Raw genomic sequence first — 21,414 nt, 5'->3', positions numbered from 1 at the left:
CCGGGGGGAAGTGATACTTCATTGTAGTGCAGATTTCCTTTGCAAGCTTGCTTGGTTGGCCAAAAAGGGCGTATGCGTTTTTTCCTGAATATATTCAGGAAAAAACGCATACGCCCTTTTTGGCCAAGTGCATCATTGTGGACGTTCTGCCTCTTTTCCTATGCTTTCAATGCAATTCCAGTCTACCTCCTGAAATCGGTTTCCTGCAATTCTGCCCCGCTTTCAAGTCCTCTTGGCAGCCTTACTTCAGTCTATTTTTGGACGATAGCTGTCATTTATAACTCTGCAGGTTTGTCAATTACAGTGCCCCTGAGCTCCTTTCTTCAACTCGCTTTCTTTTGAGCTGGCCGCAACACCGCAGGATGGCTTCAGGCCCTAATCTGGTTCCGGTACGGCGCGCTGAGCCTTTGGTTATTTCCTCTTCCTGGTGGGAAATGAGAGTTAAATTTGCCCGTCCAGACACCTCCAGCTAGCCTCTCATTGGTTCTCGCTATTCCTGTTCATCTTCCGCAGAAATTGCAAACTGGGCCAAACAGGAGGTTAAAGGGACTGACTCTCCAAGTGGGGAGAGTGTTAGTAAAGCGTCTGGAATGTTGCACCCGAGTACCAGGGGAGGAAAACTGAGACATATTTGAACACATCTCCCGTTCACATGGTTGATCATACTTGGGTTCCACATGCATGTTTTAGATGAAGGAAGAATACCTTAAACCTGGAGAGTTGAGACCCGTGTAATGGGTACCAGGCAATATGACTTCAAAGGGTCTTCATTTGCTCACCGAACCTCTCCAATCCTATCACTGCTGCGTTTATTCCCCTGTACACATGCTTGATTCTCTTTCGGAGACATAGCAATCCATAGGTTTTAAGATACTTACTAGTCAGGTACATTCTTAGGCGTTTAATATGCGGTGTTGAGTCCATTTCGTTGAGCAAGGAGTAGCTCTTGTCTATTCCATATTTGACTTAAGGAACTTTATCTGTGCTCATTTCAATCTCTGGTTTTATGCAGCACCCCAACTCACCTTTACCCTTAAGCAAGCATAAGTTAGTTTTCTAAATTTGAGACCCTGTTCTGTTCTGTAATTCAGTTCCTGTGTAGCCAAGTTTACATTCCGTGTATTACTGATATCTTATGATGTTTCTTTTTCTGTGTGACTTATTTCAGTTAGAATCATCATACCTGAATCCACTCATTGTGATGCTAAGGGCCTGATGACATAGATTTCATTGCTGAGTGATATTGCTTTGTAAGTAAATACCACAACTTCTTTATCCATTTTTCACTTTCTGCGATGTTGAACTTGTACTGTAAACGAGGTTCTTGTAAACAGAGGCGTCCCAAACTTTGGGGTGGCTGTGTCTTTTTGATTTTAATTTCCCTAAGCTATAGGACCATAAGTGGAAGTGCCCTAGCCTCTGTTGCTTTGTTTTTTAGATGTTTCAGGAAACACCATACACTTCTCCCGAGTGTCTGTTGGCAATTTACATCCCGCACATCAGCATAACAAGGCTCCCACTTCTCCATGGCCTGTCCTGCCTTTCTGGATTTTACACTTTTTTCAGATGGCCCTTTTGACCGGGGGGAAGTGAGACTTCATTGTAGTGCAGATTTCCTTTGCAAGCTTGCTTGGTTGGCCAAAAAGGGCGTATGCGTTTTTTCCTGAATATATTCAGGAAAAAACGCATACGCCCTTTTTGGCCAAGTGCATCATTGTGGACGTTCTGCCTCTTTTCCTATGCTTTCAATGCAATTCCAGTCTACCTCCTGAAATCGGTTTCGTGCAATTCTGCCCCGCTTTCAAGTCCTCTTGGCAGCTTTACTTCAGTCTATTTTTGGACGATAGCTGTCATTTATAACTCTGCAGGTTTGTGAATTACAGTGCCCCTGAGCTCCTTTCTTCAACTCGCTTTCTTTTGAGCTGGCCGCAACACCGCAGGATGGCTTCAGGCCCTAATCTGGTTCCGGTACGGCACGCTGAGCCTTTGGTTATTTCCTCTTCCTGTTGGGAAATGAGAGTTAAATTTGCCCGTCCAGACACCTCCAGCTAGTCTCTCATTGGTTCTCGCTATTCCTGTTCATCCTCCGCAGAAATTGCAAACTGGGCCAAACAGGAGGTTAAAGGGACTGACTCTCCAAGTCGGGAGAGTGTTAGTAAAGCATCTGGAATGTTGCACCCGAGTACCAGGGGAGGAAAACTGAGACATAATTGAACACGTCTCCCGTTCACATGGTTGATCATACTCTGGGTTCCACATGCATGTTTTAGCTGAAGGAAGAATACCTTAAACCTGGAGAGTTGAGACCCGTGGAATGGGTACCATGCAATATGACTTCAAAGGGTCTTCATTTGCTCACCGAACCTCTCCAATCCTATCACTGCTGCGTTTATGCCCCTGTACACACGCTTGATTCTCTTTTGGAGACATAGCAATCCATAGGTTTTAAGATACTTACTAGTCAGGTACATTCTTAGGCGTTTAATATGGGGTGTTGAGTCCATTTCGTTGAGCAAGGAGTAGCTCTTGTCTATTCCATATTTGGCTTAAGGAACTTTATCTGTGCTCATTTCAATCTCTGGTTTTATGCAGCACCACAACTCACCTTTCCCCTTAAGCAAGCATAAGTTGTTTTCCTAAATTTGAGACCCTGTTCTGTTTTGGAATGCAGTTCCTGTGTAGCCAAGTTTACATTCCGTGTATTAGTGATATCTTATGATGTTTCTTTTTCTGTGTGACTTATTTCAGTTAGAATCATCGTACCTGAATCCACTCATTATGCTGCTACGAGCCTGATGACATAGATTTCATTGCTGAGTGATACTGCATTGTACGTAAGTACCACAAGTTCTTTATCCATTTTTCACTTTCTGTGATATTGAACTTGTACGGTAAACGAGGTTCTTGTAAACGGAGGCGCCCCAAACTTTGGGGTGTCTGTGTCTTTTTGATTTTAATTTCCCTAAGCTATAGGACCATAAGTGGCAGTGCCCTAGGCTCTGTTGCTTTGTTTTTTAGATGTTTCAGGAAACACCATACACTTCTCCCGAGTGGTTGTTGGCAATTTACATCCCGCCCATCAGCATAACAATGCTCCCAGTTCTCAATGGCCTGTCCTGCCATTCTGGATTTTACACTTTTTTCAGATGGCCCTTTTGACCAGGGGGAAGTGAGACTTCATTGTAGTGCAGATTTCCTTTGAAAGCTTGCTTGGTTGGCCAAAAAGGGCGTATGCGTTTTTTCCTGAATATATTCAGGAAAAAACGCATATGCCCTTTTCGGCCAAGTGCATCATTGTGGACGTTCTGCCTCTTTTCCTATGCTTTCAATGCAATTCCAGTCTACCTCCTGAAATCGGTTTCCTGCAATTCTGCCCCGCTTTCAAGTCCTCTTGGCAACCTTACTTCAGTCTATTTTTGGACGATAGCTGTCATTTATAACTCTGCAGGTTTGTGAATTACAGTGCCCCTGAGCTCCTTTCTTCAACTCGGTTTCTTTTGAGCTGGCCGCAACACCGCAGGATGGCTTCAGGCCCTAATCTGGTTCCGGTACGGCACGCTGAGCCTTTGGTTATTTCCTCTTCCTGGTGGGAAATGAGAGTTAAATTTGCCCGTCCAGACACCTCCAGCTAGCCTCTCATTGGTTCTCGCTATTCCTGTTCATCTTCCGCAGAAATTGCAAACTGGGCCAAACAGGAGGTTAAAGGCGCTGACTCTTCAAGTGGGGAGAGTGTTAGTAAAGCGTCTGGAATGTTGCACCCGAGTACCAGGGGAGGAAAACTGAGACATATTTGAACACGTCTCCCGATCACATGGTTGATCATACTTGGGTTCCACATGCATGTTTTAGCTGAAGGAAGAATACCTTAAACCTGGAGAGTTGAGACCCGTGTAATGGGTACCATGCAATATGATTTCAAAGGGTCTTCATTTGCTCACCGAACCTCTCCAATCCTATCACTGCTGCGTTTATGCCCCTGTACACATGCTTGATTCTCTTTCGGAGACATAGCAATCCATAGGTTTTAAGATACTTACTAGTCAGGTACATTCTTAGGCGTTTAATATGCGGTGTTGAGTCCATTTCGTTGAGCAAGGAGTAGCTCTTGTCTATTCCATATTTAACTTAAGGAACTTTATCTGTGCTCATTTCAATCTCTGGTTTTATGCAGCACCCCAACTCACCTTTACCCTTAAGCAAGCATAAGTTGGTTTTCTAAATTTGAGACCCTGTTCTGTTCTGTAATTCAGTTCCTATGTAGCCAAGTTTACATTCCGTGTATTACTGATATCTCATGATGTTTCTTTTTCTGTGTGACTTATTTCAGTTAGAATCATCATACCTGAATCCACTTATTGTGCTGCTAAGGGCCTGATGACACAGATTTCATTGCTGAGTGATATTGCTTTGTAAGTAAATACCACAACTTCTTTATCCATTTTTCACTTTCTGCGATGTTGAACTTGTACTGTAAACGAGGTTCTTGTCAACAGAGCCGTTCCAAACTTTGGGGTGGCTGTGTCTTTTTGATTTTAATTTCCCTAAGCTATAGGACCATAAGTGGAAGTGCCCTAGGTTCTGTTGCTTTGTTTTTTAGATGTTTCAGGAAACACCATACACTTCTCCCGAGTGGTTGTTGGCAATTTACATCCCGCCCATCAGCATAACAAGGCTCCCAGTTCTCCATGGCCTGTCCTGCCTTTCTGGATTTTACACTTTTTTCAGATGGCCCTTTTGACCGGGGGGAAGTGAGACTTCATTGTAGTGCAGATTTCCTTTGCAAGCTTGCTTGGTTGGCCAAAAAGGGCATATGCGTTTTTTCCTGAATATATTCAGGAAAAAACGCATACGCCCTTTTTGGCCAAGTGCATCATTGTGGACGTTCTGCCTCTTTTCCTATGCTTTCAATGCAATTCCAGTCTACCTCCTGAAATCGGTTTCCTGCAATTCTGCCCCACTTTCAAGTCCTCTTGGCAGCCTTACTTCAGTCTATTTTTGGACGATAGCTGTCATTTATAACTCTGCAGGTTTGTGAATTACAGTGCCCCTGAGCTCCTTTCTTCAACTCGGTTTCTTTTGAGCTGGCCGCAACACCGCAGGATGGCTTCAGGCCCTAATCTGTTCCGGTACGGCACGCTGAGCCTTTGGTTATTTCCTCTTCCTGGTGGGAAATGAGAGTTAAATTTGCCCGTCCAGACACCTCCAGCTAGTCTCTCATTGGTTCTCGCTATTCCTGTTCATATTCCGCAGGAATTGCAAACTGGGCCAAACAGGAGGTTAAAGGGACTGACTCTCCAAGTCGGGAGAGTGTTAGTAAAGCGTCTGGAATGTTGCACCTGAGTACCAGGGGAGGAAAACTGAGACATAATTGAACACGTCTCCCGTTCACATGGTTGATCATACTCTGGGTTCCACATGCATGTTTTAGCTGAAGGAAGAATACCTTAAACCTGGAGAGTTGAGACCCGTGGAATGGGTACCATGCAATATGACTTCAAAGGGTCTTCATTTGCTCACCGAACCTCTCCAATCCTATCACTGCTGCGTTTATGCCCCTGTACACACGCTTGATTCTCTTTTGGAGACATAGCAATCCATAGGTTTTAAGATACTTACTAGTCAGGTACATTCTTAGGCGTTTAATATGCGGTGTTGAGTCCATTTCGTTGAGCAAGGAGTAGCTCTTGTCTATTCCGTATTTGGCTTAAGGAACTTTATCTGTGCTCATTTCAATCTCTGGTTTTATGCAGCACCCCAACTCACCTTTCCCCTTAAGCAAGCATAAGTTGGTTTTCTAAATTTGAGACCCTGTTCTGTTTTGGAATGCAGTTCCTGTGTAGCCAAGTTTACATTCCGTGTATTAGTGATATCTTATGATGTTTCTTTTTCTGTGTGACTTATTTCAGTTAGAATCATCGTACCTGAATCCACTCATTATGCTGCTACGGGCCTGATGACATAGATTTCATTGCTGAGTGATACTGCATTGTACGTAAGTACCACAAGTTCTTTATCCATTTTTCACTTTCTGTGATATTGAACTTGTACGGTAAACGAGGTTCTTGTAAACAGAGGCGTCCCAAACTTTGGGGTGGCTGTGTCATTTTGATTTTAATTTCCCTAAGCTATAGGACCATAAGTGGCAGTGCCCAAGGCTCTGTTGCTTTGTTTTTTAGATGTTTCAGGAAACACCATACACTTCTCCCGAGTGTCTGTTGGCAATTTACATCCCGCCCATCAGCATAACAAGGCTCCCAGGTCTCCGTGGCCTGTCCTGCCTTTCTGGATTTTACACTTTTTTCAGATGGCCCTTTTGAACGGGGGGAAGTGAGACTTCATTGTAGTGCAGATTTCCTTTGCAAGCTTGCTTGGTTGGCCAAAAGGGCGTATGCGTTTTTTCCTGAATATATTCAGGAAAAAACGCATACGCCCTTTTTGGCCAAGTGCATCATTGTGGACGTTCTGCCTCTTTTCCTATGCTTTCAATGCAATTCCAGTCTACCTCCTGAAATCGGTTTCCTGCAATTCTGCCCCGCTTTCAAGTCCTCTTGGCAGCCTTACTTCAGTCTATTTTTGGACGATAGCTGTCATTTATAACTCTGCAGGTTTGTGATTTACAGTGCCCCTGAGCTCCTTTCTTCAACTCGCTTTCTTTTGAGCAGGCCGCAACACCGCAGGATGGCTTCAGGCCCTAATCTGGTTCCCGCAAGGCACGCTGAGCCTTTGGTTATTTCCTCTTCCTGGTGGGAAATGAGAGTTAAATTTGCCCGTCCAGACACCTCCAGCTAGTCTCTCATTGGTTCTCGCTATTCCTGTTCATCTTCCGCAGAAATTGCAAACTGGGCCAAACAGGAGGTTAAAGGCGCTGACTCTCCAAGTCGGGAGAGTGTTAGTAAAGCGTCTGGAATGTTGCACCCGAGTACCAGGATACGAAAACTGAGACATATTTGAACACGTCTCCCGATCACACGGTTGATCATACTCTAGGTTCCACATGCATGTTTTAGCTGAAGGAAGAATACCTTAAATCTGGGTAGTTGAAACCCGTGGAATGGGTACCATGCAATATGACTTCAAAGGGTCTTCATTTGCTCACCGAACCTCTCCAATCCTATCACTGCTGCGTTTATGCCCCTGTACACATGCTTGATTCTCTTTTGGAGACATAGCAATCCATAGGTTTTAAGATACTTACTAGTCAGGTACATTCTTAGGCGTTTAATATGCGGTGTTGAGTCCATTTCGTTGAGCAAGGAGTAGCTCTTGTCTATTCCATATTTGGCTTAAGGAACTTTATCTGTGCTCATTTCAATCTCTGGTTTTATGCAGCACCCCAACTCACCTTTCCCCTTAAGCAAGCATAAGTTGCTTTTCTAAATTTGAGACCCTGTTCTGTTTTGGAATTCTGTTCCTGTGTAGCCAAGTTTACATTCTGTGTATTAGTGATATCTTATGATGTTTCTTTTTCTGTGTGACTTATTTCAGTTAGAATCATCGTACCTGAATCCACTCATTATGCTGCTACGGGCCTGATGACATAGATTTCATTGCTGAGTGATACTGCATTGTACGTAAGTACCACAAGTTCTTTATCCATTTTTCACTTTCTGTGATATTGAACTTGTACGGTAAACGAGGTTCTTGTAAACAGAGGCGTCCCAAACTTTGGGGTGGCTGTGTCTTTTTGATTTTAATTTCCCTAAGCTATAGGACCATAAGTGGAAGTGCCCTAGGCTCTGTTGCTTTGTTTTTTCGATGTTTCAGGAAACACCATACACTTCTCCCGAGTGTCTGTTGGCAATTTACATCCTGCCCATCAGCATAACAAGGCTCCCAGTTCTCCATGGCCGGTCCTGCCTTTCTGGATTTTACACTTTTTTCAGATGGCCCTTTTGACTGGGGGGAAGTGAGACTTCATTGTAGTGCAGATTTCCTTTGCAAGCTTGCTTGGTTGGCCAAAAAGGGCGTATGCGTTTTTTCCTGAATATATTCAGGAAAAAACGCATACGCCCTTTTTGGCCAAGTGCATCATTGTGGACGTTCTGCCTCTTTTCCTATGCTTTCAATGCAATTCCAGTCTACCTCCTGAAATCGGTTTCCTGCAATTCTGCCCCGCTTTCAAGTCCTCTTGGCAGCCTTACTTCAGTCTATTTTTGGACGATAGCTGTCATTTATAACTCTGCAGGTTTGTGAATTACAGTGCCCCTGAGCTCCTTTCTTCAACTCGCTTTCTTGTGACCTGGCCGCAACACCGCAGGATGGCTTCAGGCCCTAATCTGGTTCCGGCACGGCACGCTGAGCCTTTGGTTAATTCCTCTTCCTGTTGGGAAATGAGAGTTAAATTTGCCCGTCCAGACACCTCCAGCTAGCCTCTCATTGGTTCTCGCTATTCCTGTTCATCTTCCGCAGAAATTGCAAACTGAGCCAAACAGGAGGTTAAAGGCGCTGACTCTCCAAGTGGGGAGAGTGTTAGTAAAGCGTCTGGAATGTTGCACCCGAGTACCAGGGGAGGAAAACTGAGACATATTTGAACACGTCTCCCGTTCATATGGTTGATCATACTTGGGTTCCACATGCATGTTTTAGCTGAAGGAAGAATACCTTAAACCTGGAGAGTTAAGACCCGTGTAATGGGTACCATGCAATATGACTTCAAAGGGTCTTCATTTGCTCACCGAACCTCTCCAATCCTATCACTGCTGCGTTTATGCCCCTGTACACATGCTTGATTCTCTTTCAGAGACATAGCAATCCATAGGTTTTAAGATACTTACTAGTCAGGTACATTCTTAGGCGTTTAATATGCGGTGTTGAGTCCATTTCGTTGAGCAAGGAGTAGCTCTTGTCTATTCCATATTTGGCTTAAGGAACTTTATCTGTGCTCATTTCAATCTCTGGTTTTATGCAGCACCCCAACTCACCTTTACCCTTAAGCAAGCATAAGTTGGTTTTCTAAATTTGAGACCCTGTTCTGTTCTGTAATTCAGTTCCTGTGTAGCCAAGTTTCCATTCCGTGTATTACTGATATCTTATGATGTTTCTTTTTCTGTGTGACTTACTTCAGTTAGAATCATCATACCTGAATCCACTCATTGTGCTGCTAAGGGCCTGATGACACAGATTTCATTGCTGAGTGATATTGCTTTGTAAGTAAATACCACAACTTCTTTATCCATTTTTCACTTTCTGCGATGTTGAACTTGTACTGTAAACGAGGTTCTTGTAAACAGAGCCATTCCAAACTTTGGGGTGGCTGTGTCTTTTTGATTTTAATTTCCCTAAGCTATAGGACCATAAGTGGAAGTGCCCTAGGTTCTGTTGCTTTGTTTTTTAGATGTTTCAGGAAACACCATACACTTCTCCCGAGTGGTTGTTGGCAATTTACATCCCGCCCATCAGCATAACAAGGCTCCCAGTTCTCCATGGCCTGTCCTGCCTTTCTGGATTTTACACTTTTTTCAGATGGCCCTTTTGACCGGGGGGAAGTGAGACTTCATTGTAGTGCAGATTTCCTTTGCAAGCTTGCTTGGTTGGCCAAAAAGGGCGTATGCGTTTTTTCCTGAATATATTCAGGAAAAAACGCATACGCCCTTTTTGGCCAAGTGCATCATTGTGGACGTTCTGCCTCTTTTCCTATGCTTTCAATGCAATTCCAGTCTACCTCCTGAAATCGGTTTCCTGCAATTCTGCCCCGCTTTCAAGTCCTCTTGGCAGCCTTACTTCAGTATATTTTTGGACGATAGCTGTCATTTATAACTCTGCAGGTTTGTGAATTACAGTGCCCCTGAGCTCCTTTCTTCAACTCGCTTTCTTTTGAGCTGGCCGCAACACCGCAGGATGGCTTCAGGCCCTAATCTGGTTCCGGTACGGCACGCTGAGCCTTTGGTTATTTCCTCTTCCTGGTGGGAAATGAGAGTTAAATTTGCCCGTCCAGACACCTCCAGCTAGCCTCTCATTGGTTCTCGCTATTCCTGTTCATCTTCCGCAGAAATTGCAAACTGGGCCAAACAGGAGGTTAAAGGCGCTGACTCTCCAAGTGGGGAGAGTGTTAGTAAAGCGTCTGGAATGTTGCACCCGAGTACCAGGGGAGGAAAACTGAGACATATTTGAACACGTCTGCCGTTCACATGGTTGATCATACTTGGGTTCCACATGCATGTTTTAGCTGAAGGAAGAATACCTTAAACCTGGAGAGTTAAGACCCGTGTAATGGGTACCATGCAATATGACTTCAAAGGGTCTTCATTTGCTCACCGAACCTCTCCAATCCTATCACTGCTGCGTTTATGCCCCTGTACACATGCTTGATTCTCTTTCAGAGACATAGCAATCCATAGGTTTTAAGATACTTACTAGTCAGGTACATTCTTAGGCGTTTAATATGCGGTGTTGAGTCCATTTCGTTGAGCAAGGAGTAGCTCTTGTCTATTCCATATTTGACTTAAGGAACTTTATCTGTGCTCATTTCAATCTCTGGTTTTATGCAGCACCCCAACTCACCTTTACCCTTAAGCAAGCATAAGTTGGTTTTCTAAATTTGAGACCCTGTTCTGTTCTGTAATTCAGTTCCTGTGTAGCCAAGTTTACATTCCGTGTATTACTGATATCTTATGATGTTTCTTTTTCTGTGTGACTTACTTCAGTTAGAATCATCATACCTGAATCCACTCATTGTGCTGCTAAGGGCCTGATGACACAGATTTCATTGCTGAGTGATATTGCTTTGTAAGTAAATACCACAACTTCTTTATCCATTTTTCACTTTCTGTGATGTTGAACTTGTACTGTAAACGAGGTTCTTGTAAACAGAGCCATTCCAAACTTTGGGGTGGCTGTGTCTTTTTGATTTTAATTTCCCTAAGCTATAGGACCATAAGTGGAAGTGCCCTAGGTTCTGTTGCTTTGTTTTTTAGATGTTTCAGGAAACACCATACACTTCTCCCGAGTGGTTGTTGGCAATTTACATCCCGCCCATCAGCATAACAAGGCTCCCAGTTCTCCATGGCCTGCCCTGCCTTTCTGGATTTTACACTTTTTTCAGATGGCCCTTTTGACCGGGGGGAAGTGAGACTTCATTGTAGTGCAGATTTCCTTTGCAAGCTTGCTTGGTTGGCCAAAAAGGGCGTATGCGTTTTTTCCTGAATATATTCAGGAAAAAACGCATACGCCCTTTTTGGCCAAGTGCATCATTGTGGACGTTCTGCCTCTTTTCCTATGCTTTCAATGCAATTCCAGTCTACCTCCTGAAATCGGTTTCCTGCAATTCTGCCCCGCTTTCAAGTCCTCTTGGCAGCCTTACTTCAGTCTATTTTTGGACGATAGCTGTCATTTATAACTCTGCAGGTTTGTCAATTACAGTGCCCCTGAGCTCCTTTCTTCAACTCGCTTTCTTTTGAGCTGGCCGCAACACCGCAGGATGGCTTCAGGCCCTAATCTGGTTCCGGTACGGCACGCTGAGCCTTTGGTTATTTCCTCTTCCTGGTGGGAAATGAGAGTTAAATTTGCCCGTCCAGACACCTCCAGCTAGCCTCTCATTGGTTCTCGCTATTCCTGTTCATCTTCCGCAGAAATTGCAAACTGGGCCAAACAGGAGGTTAAAGGGACTGACTCTCCAAGTGGGGAGAGTGTTAGTAAAGCGTCTGGAATGTTGCACCCGAGTACCAGGGGAGGAAAACTGAGACATATTTGAACACATCTCCCGTTCACATGGTTGATCATACTTGGGTTCCACATGCATGTTTTAGCTGAAGGAAGAATACCTTAAACCTGGAGAGTTGAGACCCGTGTAATGGGTACCAGGCAATATGACTTCAAAGGGTCTTCATTTGCTCACCGAACCTCTCCAATCCTATCACTGCTGCGTTTATTCCCCTGTACACATGCTTGATTCTCTTTCGGAGACATAGCAATCCATAGGTTTTAAGATACTTACTAGTCAGGTACATTCTTAGGCGTTTAATATGCGGTGTTGAGTCCATTTCGTTGAGCAAGGAGTAGCTCTTGTCTATTCCATATTTGACTTAAGGAACTTTATCTGTGCTCATTTCAATCTCTGGTTTTATGCAGCACCCCAACTCACCTTTACCCTTAAGCAAGCATAAGTTAGTTTTCTAAATTTGAGACCCTGTTCTGTTCTGTAATTCAGTTCCTGTGTAGCCAAGTTTACATTCCGTGTATTACTGATATCTTATGATGTTTCTTTTTCTGTGTGACTTATTTCAGTTAGAATCATCATACCTGAATCCACTCATTGTGATGCTAAGGGCCTGATGACATAGATTTCATTGCTGAGTGATATTGCTTTGTAAGTAAATACCACAACTTCTTTATCCATTTTTCACTTTCTGCGATGTTGAACTTGTACTGTAAACGAGGTTCTTGTAAACAGAGGCGTCCCAAACTTTGGGGTGGCTGTGTCTTTTTGATTTTAATTTCCCTAAGCTATAGGACCATAAGTGGAAGTGCCCTAGCCTCTGTTGCTTTGTTTTTTAGATGTTTCAGGAAACACCATACACTTCTCCCGAGTGTCTGTTGGCAATTTACATCCCGCACATCAGCATAACAAGGCTCCCACTTCTCCATGGCCTGTCCTGCCTTTCTGGATTTTACACTTTTTTCAGATGGCCCTTTTGACCGGGGGGAAGTGAGACTTCATTGTAGTGCAGATTTCCTTTGCAAGCTTGCTTGGTTGGCCAAAAAGGGCGTATGCGTTTTTTCCTGAATATATTCAGGAAAAAACGCATACGCCCTTTTTGGCCAAGTGCATCATTGTGGACGTTCTGCCTCTTTTCCTATGCTTTCAATGCAATTCCAGTCTACCTCCTGAAATCGGTTTCCTGCAATTCTGCCCCGCTTTCAAGTCCTCTTGGCAGCTTTACTTCAGTCTATTTTTGGACGATAGCTGTCATTTATAACTCTGCAGGTTTGTGAATTACAGTGCCCCTGAGCTCCTTTCTTCAACTCGCTTTCTTTTGAGCTGGCCGCAACACCGCAGGATGGCTTCAGGCCCTAATCTGGTTCCGGTACGGCACGCTGAGCCTTTGGTTATTTCCTCTTCCTGTTGGGAAATGAGAGTTAAATTTGCCCGTCCAGACACCTCCAGCTAGTCTCTCATTGGTTCTCGCTATTCCTGTTCATCCTCCGCAGAAATTGCAAACTGGGCCAAACAGGAGGTTAAAGGGACTGACTCTCCAAGTCGGGAGAGTGTTAGTAAAGCATCTGGAATGTTGCACCCGAGTACCAGGGGAGGAAAACTGAGACATAATTGAACACGTCTCCCGTTCACATGGTTGATCATACTCTGGGTTCCACATGCATGTTTTAGCTGAAGGAAGAATACCTTAAACCTGGAGAGTTGAGACCCGTGGAATGGGTACCATGCAATATGACTTCAAAGGGTCTTCATTTGCTCACCGAACCTCTCCAATCCTATCACTGCTGCGTTTATGCCCCTGTACACACGCTTGATTCTCTTTTGGAGACATAGCAATCCATAGGTTTTAAGATACTTACTAGTCAGGTACATTCTTAGGCGTTTAATATGGGGTGTTGAGTCCATTTCGTTGAGCAAGGAGTAGCTCTTGTCTATTCCATATTTGGCTTAAGGAACTTTATCTGTGCTCATTTCAATCTCTGGTTTTATGCAGCACCACAACTCACCTTTCCCCTTAAGCAAGCATAAGTTGTTTTCCTAAATTTGAGACCCTGTTCTGTTTTGGAATGCAGTTCCTGTGTAGCCAAGTTTACATTCCGTGTATTAGTGATATCTTATGATGTTTCTTTTTCTGTGTGACTTATTTCAGTTAGAATCATCGTACCTGAATCCACTCATTATGCTGCTACGGGCCTGATGACATAGATTTCATTGCTGAGTGATACTGCATTGTACGTAAGTACCACAAGTTCTTTATCCATTTTTCACTTTCTGTGATATTGAACTTGTACGGTAAACGAGGTTCTTGTAAACGGAGGCGCCCCAAACTTTGGGGTGGCTGTGTCTTTTTGATTTTAATTTCCCTAAGCTATAGGACCATAAGTGGCAGTGCCCTAGGCTCTGTTGCTTTGTTTTTTAGATGTTTCAGGAAACACCATACACTTCTCCCGAGTGGTTGTTGGCAATTTACATCCCGCCCATCAGCATAACAATGCTCCCAGTTCTCAATGGCCTGTCCTGCCATTCTGGATTTTACACTTTTTTCAGATGGCCCTTTTGACCGGGGGGAAGTGAGACTTCATTGTAGTGCAGATTTCCTTTGAAAGCTTGCTTGGTTGGCCAAAAAGGGCGTATGCGTTTTTTCCTGAATATATTCAGGAAAAAACGCATATGCCCTTTTCGGCCAAGTGCATCATTGTGGACGTTCTGCCTCTTTTCCTATGCTTTCAATGCAATTCCAGTCTACCTCCTGAAATCGGTTTCCTGCAATTCTGCCCCGCTTTCAAGTCCTCTTGGCAACCTTACTTCAGTCTATTTTTGGACGATAGCTGTCATTTATAACTCTGCAGGTTTGTGAATTACAGTGCCCCTGAGCTCCTTTCTTCAACTCGGTTTCTTTTGAGCTGGCCGCAACACCGCAGGATGGCTTCAGGCCCTAATCTGGTTCCGGTACGGCACGCTGAGCCTTTGGTTATTTCCTCTTCCTGGTGGGAAATGAGAGTTAAATTTGCCCGTCCAGACACCTCCAGCTAGCCTCTCATTGGTTCTCGCTATTCCTGTTCATCTTCCGCAGAAATTGCAAACTGGGCCAAACAGGAGGTTAAAGGCGCTGACTCTTCAAGTGGGGAGAGTGTTAGTAAAGCGTCTGGAATGTTGCACCCGAGTACCAGGGGAGGAAAACTGAGACATATTTGAACACGTCTCCCGATCACATGGTTGATCATACTTGGGTTCCACATGCATGTTTTAGCTGAAGGAAGAATACCTTAAACCTGGAGAGTTGAGACCCGTGTAATGGGTACCATGCAATATGATTTCAAAGGGTCTTCATTTGCTCACCGAACCTCTCCAATCCTATCACTGCTGCGTTTATGCCCCTGTACACATGCTTGATTCTCTTTCGGAGACATAGCAATCCATAGGTTTTAAGATACTTACTAGTCAGGTACATTCTTAGGCGTTTAATATGCGGTGTTGAGTCCATTTCGTTGAGCAAGGAGTAGCTCTTGTCTATTCCATATTTAACTTAAGGAACTTTATCTGTGCTCATTTCAATCTCTGGTTTTATGCAGCACCCCAACTCACCTTTACCCTTAAGCAAGCATAAGTTGGTTTTCTAAATTTGAGACCCTGTTCTGTTCTGTAATTCAGTTCCTATGTAGCCAAGTTTACATTCCGTGTATTACTGATATCTCATGATGTTTCTTTTTCTGTGTGACTTATTTCAGTTAGAATCATCATACCTGAATCCACTCATTGTGCTGCTAAGGGCCTGATGACACAGATTTCATTGCTGAGTGATATTGCTTTGTAAGTAAATACCACAACTTCTTTATCCATTTTTCACTTTCTGCGATGTTGAACTTGTACTGTAAACGAGGTTCTTGTCAACAGAGCCGTTCCAAACTTTGGGGTGGCTGTGTCTTTTTGATTTTAATTTCCCTAAGCTATAGGACCATAAGTGGAAGTGCCCTAGGTTCTGTTGCTTTGTTTTTTAGATGTTTCAGGAAACACCATACACTTCTCCCGAGTGGTTGTTGGCAATTTACATCCCGCCCATCAGCATAACAAGGCTCCCAGTTCTCCATGGCCTGTCCTGCCTTTCTGGATTTTACACTTTTTTCAGATGGCCCTTTTGACCGGGGGGAAGTGAGACTTCATTGTAGTGCAGATTTCCTTTGCAAGCTTGCTTGGTTGGCCAAAAAGGGCATATGCGTTTTTTCCTGAATATATTCAGGAAAAAACGCATACGCCCTTTTTGGCCAAGTGCATCATTGTGGACGTTCTGCCTCTTTTCCTATGCTTTCAATGCAATTCCAGTCTACCTCCTGAAATCGGTTTCCTGCAATTCTGCCCCACTTTCAAGTCCTCTTGGCAGCCTTACTTCAGTCTATTTTTGGACGATAGCTGTCATTTATAACTCTGCAGGTTTGTGAATTACAGTGCCCCTGAGCTCCTTTCTTCAACTCGGTTTCTTTTGAGCTGGCCGCAACACCGCAGGATGGCTTCAGGCCCTAATCTGTTCCGGTACGGCACGCTGAGCCTTTGGTTATTTCCTCTTCCTGGTGGGAAATGAGAGTTAAATTTGCCCGTCCAGACACCTCCAGCTAGTCTCTCATTGGTTCTCGCTATTCCTGTTCATATTCCGCAGGAATTGCAAACTGGGCCAAACAGGAGGTTAAAGGGACTGACTCTCCAAGTCGGGAGAGTGTTAGTAAAGCGTCTGGAATGTTGCACCTGAGTACCAGGGGAGGAAAACTGAGACATAATTGAACACGTCTCCCGTTCACATGGTTGATCATACTCTGGGTTCCACATGCATGTTTTAGCTGAAGGAAGAATACCTTAAACCTGGAGAGTTGAGACCCGTGGAATGGGTACCATGCAATATGACTTCAAAGGGTCTTCATTTGCTCACCGAACCTCTCCAATCCTATCACTGCTGCGTTTATGCCCCTGTACACACGCTTGATTCTCTTTTGGAGACATAGCAATCCATAGGTTTTAAGATACTTACTAGTCAGGTACATTCTTAGGCGTTTAATATGCGGTGTTGAGTCCATTTCGTTGAGCAAGGAGTAGCTCTTGTCTATTCCGTATTTGGCTTAAGGAACTTTATCTGTGCTCATTTCAATCTCTGGTTTTATGCAGCACCCCAACTCACCTTTCCCCTTAAGCAAGCATAAGTTGGTTTTCTAAATTTGAGACCCTGTTCTGTTTTGGAATGCAGTTCCTGTGTAGCCAAGTTTACATTCCGTGTATTAGTGATATCTTATGATGTTTCTTTTTCTGTGTGACTTATTTCAGTTAGAATCATCGTACCTGAATCCACTCATTATGCTGCTACGGGCCTGATGACATAGATTTCATTGCTGAGTGATACTGCATTGTACGTAAGTACCACAAGTTCTTTATCCATTTTTCACTTTCTGTGATATTGAACTTGTACGGTAAACGAGGTTCTTGTAAACAGAGGCGTCCCAAACTTTGGGGTGGCTGTGTCATTTTGATTTTAATTTCCCTAAGCTATAGGACCATAAGTGGCAGTGCCCAAGGCTCTGTTGCTTTGTTTTTTAGATGTTTCAGGAAACACCATACACTTCTCCCGAGTGTCTGTTTGCAATTTACATCCCGCCCATCAGCATAACAAGGCTCCCAGGTCTCCGTGGCCTGTCCTGCCTTTCTGGATTTTACACTTTTTTCAGATGGCCCTTTTGAACGGGGGGAAGTGAGACTTCATTGTAGTGCAGATTTCCTTTGCAAGCTTGCTTGGTTGGCCAAAAGGGCGTATGCGTTTTTTCCTGAATATATTCAGGAAAAAACGCATACGCCCTTTTTGGCCAAGTGCATCATTGTGGACGTTCTGCCTCTTTTCCTATGCTTTCAATGCAATTCCAGTCTACCTCCTGAAATCGGTTTCCTGCAATTCTGCCCCGCTTTCAAGTCCTCTTGGCAGCCTTACTTCAGTCTATTTTTGGACGATAGCTGTCATTTATAACTCTGCAGGTTTGTGATTTACAGTGCCCCTGAGCTCCTTTCTTCAACTCGCTTTCTTTTGAGCAGGCCGCAACACCGCAGGATGGCTTCAGGCCCTAATCTGGTTCCCGCACGGCACGCTGAGCCTTTGGTTATTTCCTCTTCCTGGTGGGAAATGAGAGTTAAATTTGCCCGTCCAGACACCTCCAGCTAGTCTCTCATTGGTTCTCGCTATTCCTGTTCATCTTCCGCAGAAATTGCAAACTGGGCCAAACAGGAGGTTAAAGGCGCTGACTCTCCAAGTCGGGAGAGTGTTAGTAAAGCGTCTGGAATGTTGCACCCGAGTACCAGGATACGAAAACTGAGACATATTTGAACACGTCTCCCGATCACACGGTTGATCATACTCTAGGTTCCACATGCATGTTTTAGCTGAAGGAAGAATACCTTAAATCTGGGTAGTTGAAACCCGTGGAATGGGTACCATGCAATATGACTTCAAAGGGTCTTCATTTGCTCACCGAACCTCTCCAATCCTATCACTGCTGCGTTTATGCCCCTGTACACATGCTTGATTCTCTTTTGGAGACATAGCAATCCATAGGTTTTAAGATACTTACTAGTCAGGTACATTCTTAGGCGTTTAATATGCGGTGTTGAGTCCATTTCGTTGAGCAAGGAGTAGCTCTTGTCTATTCCATATTTGGCTTAAGGAACTTTATCTGTGCTCATTTCAATCTCTGGTTTTATGCAGCACCCCAACTCACCTTTCCCCTTAAGCAAGCATAAGTTGCTTTTCTAAATTTGAGACCCTGTTCTGTTTTGGAATTCTGTTCCTGTGTAGCCAAGTTTACATTCTGTGTATTAGTGATATCTTATGATGTTTCTTTTTCTGTGTGACTTATTTCAGTTAGAATCATCGTACCTGAATCCACTCATTATGCTGCTACGGGCCTGATGACATAGATTTCATTGCTGAGTGATACTGCATTGTACGTAAGTACCACAAGTTCTTTATCCATTTTTCACTTTCTGTGATATTGAACTTGTACGGTAAACGAGGTTCTTGTAAACAGAGGCGTCCCAAACTTTGGGGTGGCTGTGTCTTTTTGATTTTAATTTCCCTAAGCTATAGGACCATAAGTGGAAGTGCCCTAGGCTCTGTTGCTTTGTTTTTTCGATGTTTCAGGAAACACCATACACTTCTCCCGAGTGTCTGTTGGCAATTTACATCCCGCCCATCAGCATAACAAGGCTCCCAGTTCTCCATGGCCTGTCCTGCCTTTCTGGATTTTACACTTTTTTCAGATGGCCCTTTTGACCGGGGGGAAGTGAGACTTCATTGTAGTGCAGATTTCCTTTGCAAGCTTGCTTGGTTGGCCAAAAAGGGCTTATGCGTTTTTTCCTGAATATATTCAGGAAAAAACGCATAAGCCCTTTTTGGCCAAGTGCATCATTGTGGACGTTCTGCCTCTTTTCCTATGCTTTCAATGCAATTCCAGTCTACCTCCTGAAATCGGTTTCCTGCAATTCTGCCCCGCTTTCAAGTCCTCTTGGCAGCCTTACTTCAGTCTATTTTTGGACGATAGCTGTCATTTATAACTCTGCAGGTTTGTGAATTACAGTGCCCCTGAGCTCCTTTCTTCAACTCGATTTCTTTTGAGCAGGCCGCAACACCACAGGATGGCTTCAGGCCCTAATCTGGTTCCTGCATGGCACACTGAGCCTTTGGTTATTTCCTCTTCCTGGTGGGAAATGAGAGTTAAATTTGCGCGTCCAGACACCTCCAGCTAGTCTCTCATTGGTTCTCCCTATTCCTGTTCATCTTCCGCATGAATTGTAAACTGGGCAAAACAGGAGGTTAAAGGCGCTGACTCTCCAAGTGGGGAGAGTGTTAGTAAAGCGTCTGGAATGTTGCACCCGAGTACCAGGGGAGAAGAATTGAGACATATTTGAACACGTCTCCCGTTCACACGGTTGATCATACTCTTGGTTCCACATGCATGTTTTAGCTGAAGGAAGAATACCTTAAAACTGCAGAGTTGAGACCCGTGGAATGTGTACCATGCAATATGACTTCAAAGGGTCTTCATTTGCTCACCGAACCTCTCCAATCCTATCACTGCTGCGTTTACGCCCCTGTACACAGGCTTGATTCTCTTTTGGAGACATAGCAATCCATAGGTTTTAAGATACTTACTAGTCAGGTACATTCTTAGGCGTTTAATATGGGGTTTTGAGTCCATTTCGTTGAGCAAGGAGTAGCTCTTGTCTATTCCATATTTGGCTTAAGGAACTTTATCTGTGCTCATTTCAATCTCTGGTTTTATGCAGCACCCCTACTCACCTTTCCCCTTAAGCAAGCATAAGTTGCTTTTCTAAACTTGAGACCCTGTTCTGTTTTGGAATTCAGTTCCTCTGTAGCTAAGTTTACATTCTGTGTATTAGTGATATCTTATGATGTTTCTTTTTCTGTGTGACTTATTTCAGTTAGAATCATCGTACCTGAATCCACTCATTATGCTGCTATGGGCCTGATGACATAGATTTCATTGCTGAGTGATACTGCATTGTACGTAAGTACCACAAGTTCTTTATCCATTTTTCACTTTCTGTGATATTGAACTTGTACGGTAAACGAGGTTCTTGTAAACAGAGGCGTCCCAAACATTGGGGTGGCTGTGTCTTTTTGATTTTAATTTCCCTAAGCTATAGGACCATAAGTGGAAGTGCCCTCGGCTCTGTTGCTTTGTTTTTTCGATGTTTCAGGAAACACCATACACTTCTCCCGAGTGTCTGTTGGCAATTTACATCCCGCCCATCAGCATAACAAGGCTCCCAGTTCTCCAAGGCCTGTCCTGCCTTTCTGGATTTTACACTTTTTTCAGATGGCCCTTTTGACCGGGGGGAAGTGACACTTCATTATAGTGCAGATTTCCTTTGCAAGCTTGCTTGGTTGGCCAAAAAGGGCGTATGCGTTTTTTCCTGAATATATTCAGGAAAAAACGCATACGCCCTTTTTGGCCAAGTGCATCATTGTGGACGTTCTGCCTCTTTTCCTATGCTTTCAATGCAATTCCAGTCTACCTCCTGAAATCGGTTTCCTGCAATTCTGCCCCGCTTTCAAGTCCTCTTGGCAGCCTTACTTCAGTATATGTTTGGACGATAGCTGTCATTTATAACTCTGCAGGTTTGTGAATTACAGTGCCCCTGAGCTCCTTTCTTCAACTCGCTTTCTTTTGAGCAGGCTGCAACACCGCAGGATGGCTTCAGGCCCTAATCTGGTTCCGGCACGGCACACTGAGCCTTTGGTTATTTCCTCTTCCTGGTGGGAAATGAGAGTTAAATTTACCCGTCCAGACACCTCCAGCTAGTCTCTCCTTGGTTCTCCCTATTCCTGTTCATCTTCCGCAGAAATTGCAAACTGGGCCAAACAGGAGGTTAAAGGCGCTGACTCTCCAAGTGGGGAGAGTGTTAATAAAGCGTCTGGAATGTTGCACCCGAGTACCAGGGGAGGAAAACTGAGACATATTTGAACACGTCTCCCGTTCACACGGTTGATCATACTCTGGGTTCCACATGCATGTTTTAGCTGAAGGAAGAATACCTTTAACCTGGGTAGTTGAAACCCTTGGAAGGGGTACCATGCAATATGACTTCAAAGGGTCTTCATTTGCTCACCGAACCTCTCCAATCCTATCACTGCTGCGTTTATGCCCCTGTACACATGCTTGATTCTCTTTTGGAGACATAGCAATCCATAGGTTTTAAGATACTTACTAGTC

At 44.0% G+C, this 21,414-nt stretch overlaps 1 long non-coding RNA gene across 1 annotated transcript in view; it reads left to right on the top strand.

Annotated features, from left to right (window-relative positions):
- LOC307181203 overlaps positions 1 to 20,189 on the top strand; it is a 30,077-nt gene extending 9,888 nt beyond the window's left edge. The window contains exons 2-3 of the long non-coding RNA XR_013826101.1: positions 2,749 to 2,834; positions 20,120 to 20,189. This is a non-coding gene — a long non-coding RNA (uncharacterized lncRNA). The remainder of the gene's footprint in view (positions 1 to 2,748; positions 2,835 to 20,119) is intronic.
- The last annotated feature ends 1,225 nt before the right edge of the window (positions 20,190 to 21,414 follow it).

Source organism: Stenella coeruleoalba (genome assembly GCF_951394435.1).
Source record: "Stenella coeruleoalba genome assembly, contig: scaffold_145, whole genome shotgun sequence".
NCBI classification, from domain to species: Eukaryota; Metazoa; Chordata; class Mammalia; order Artiodactyla; family Delphinidae; genus Stenella; species Stenella coeruleoalba.
This window is presented reverse-complemented; position numbering and strand designations above follow the sequence as displayed.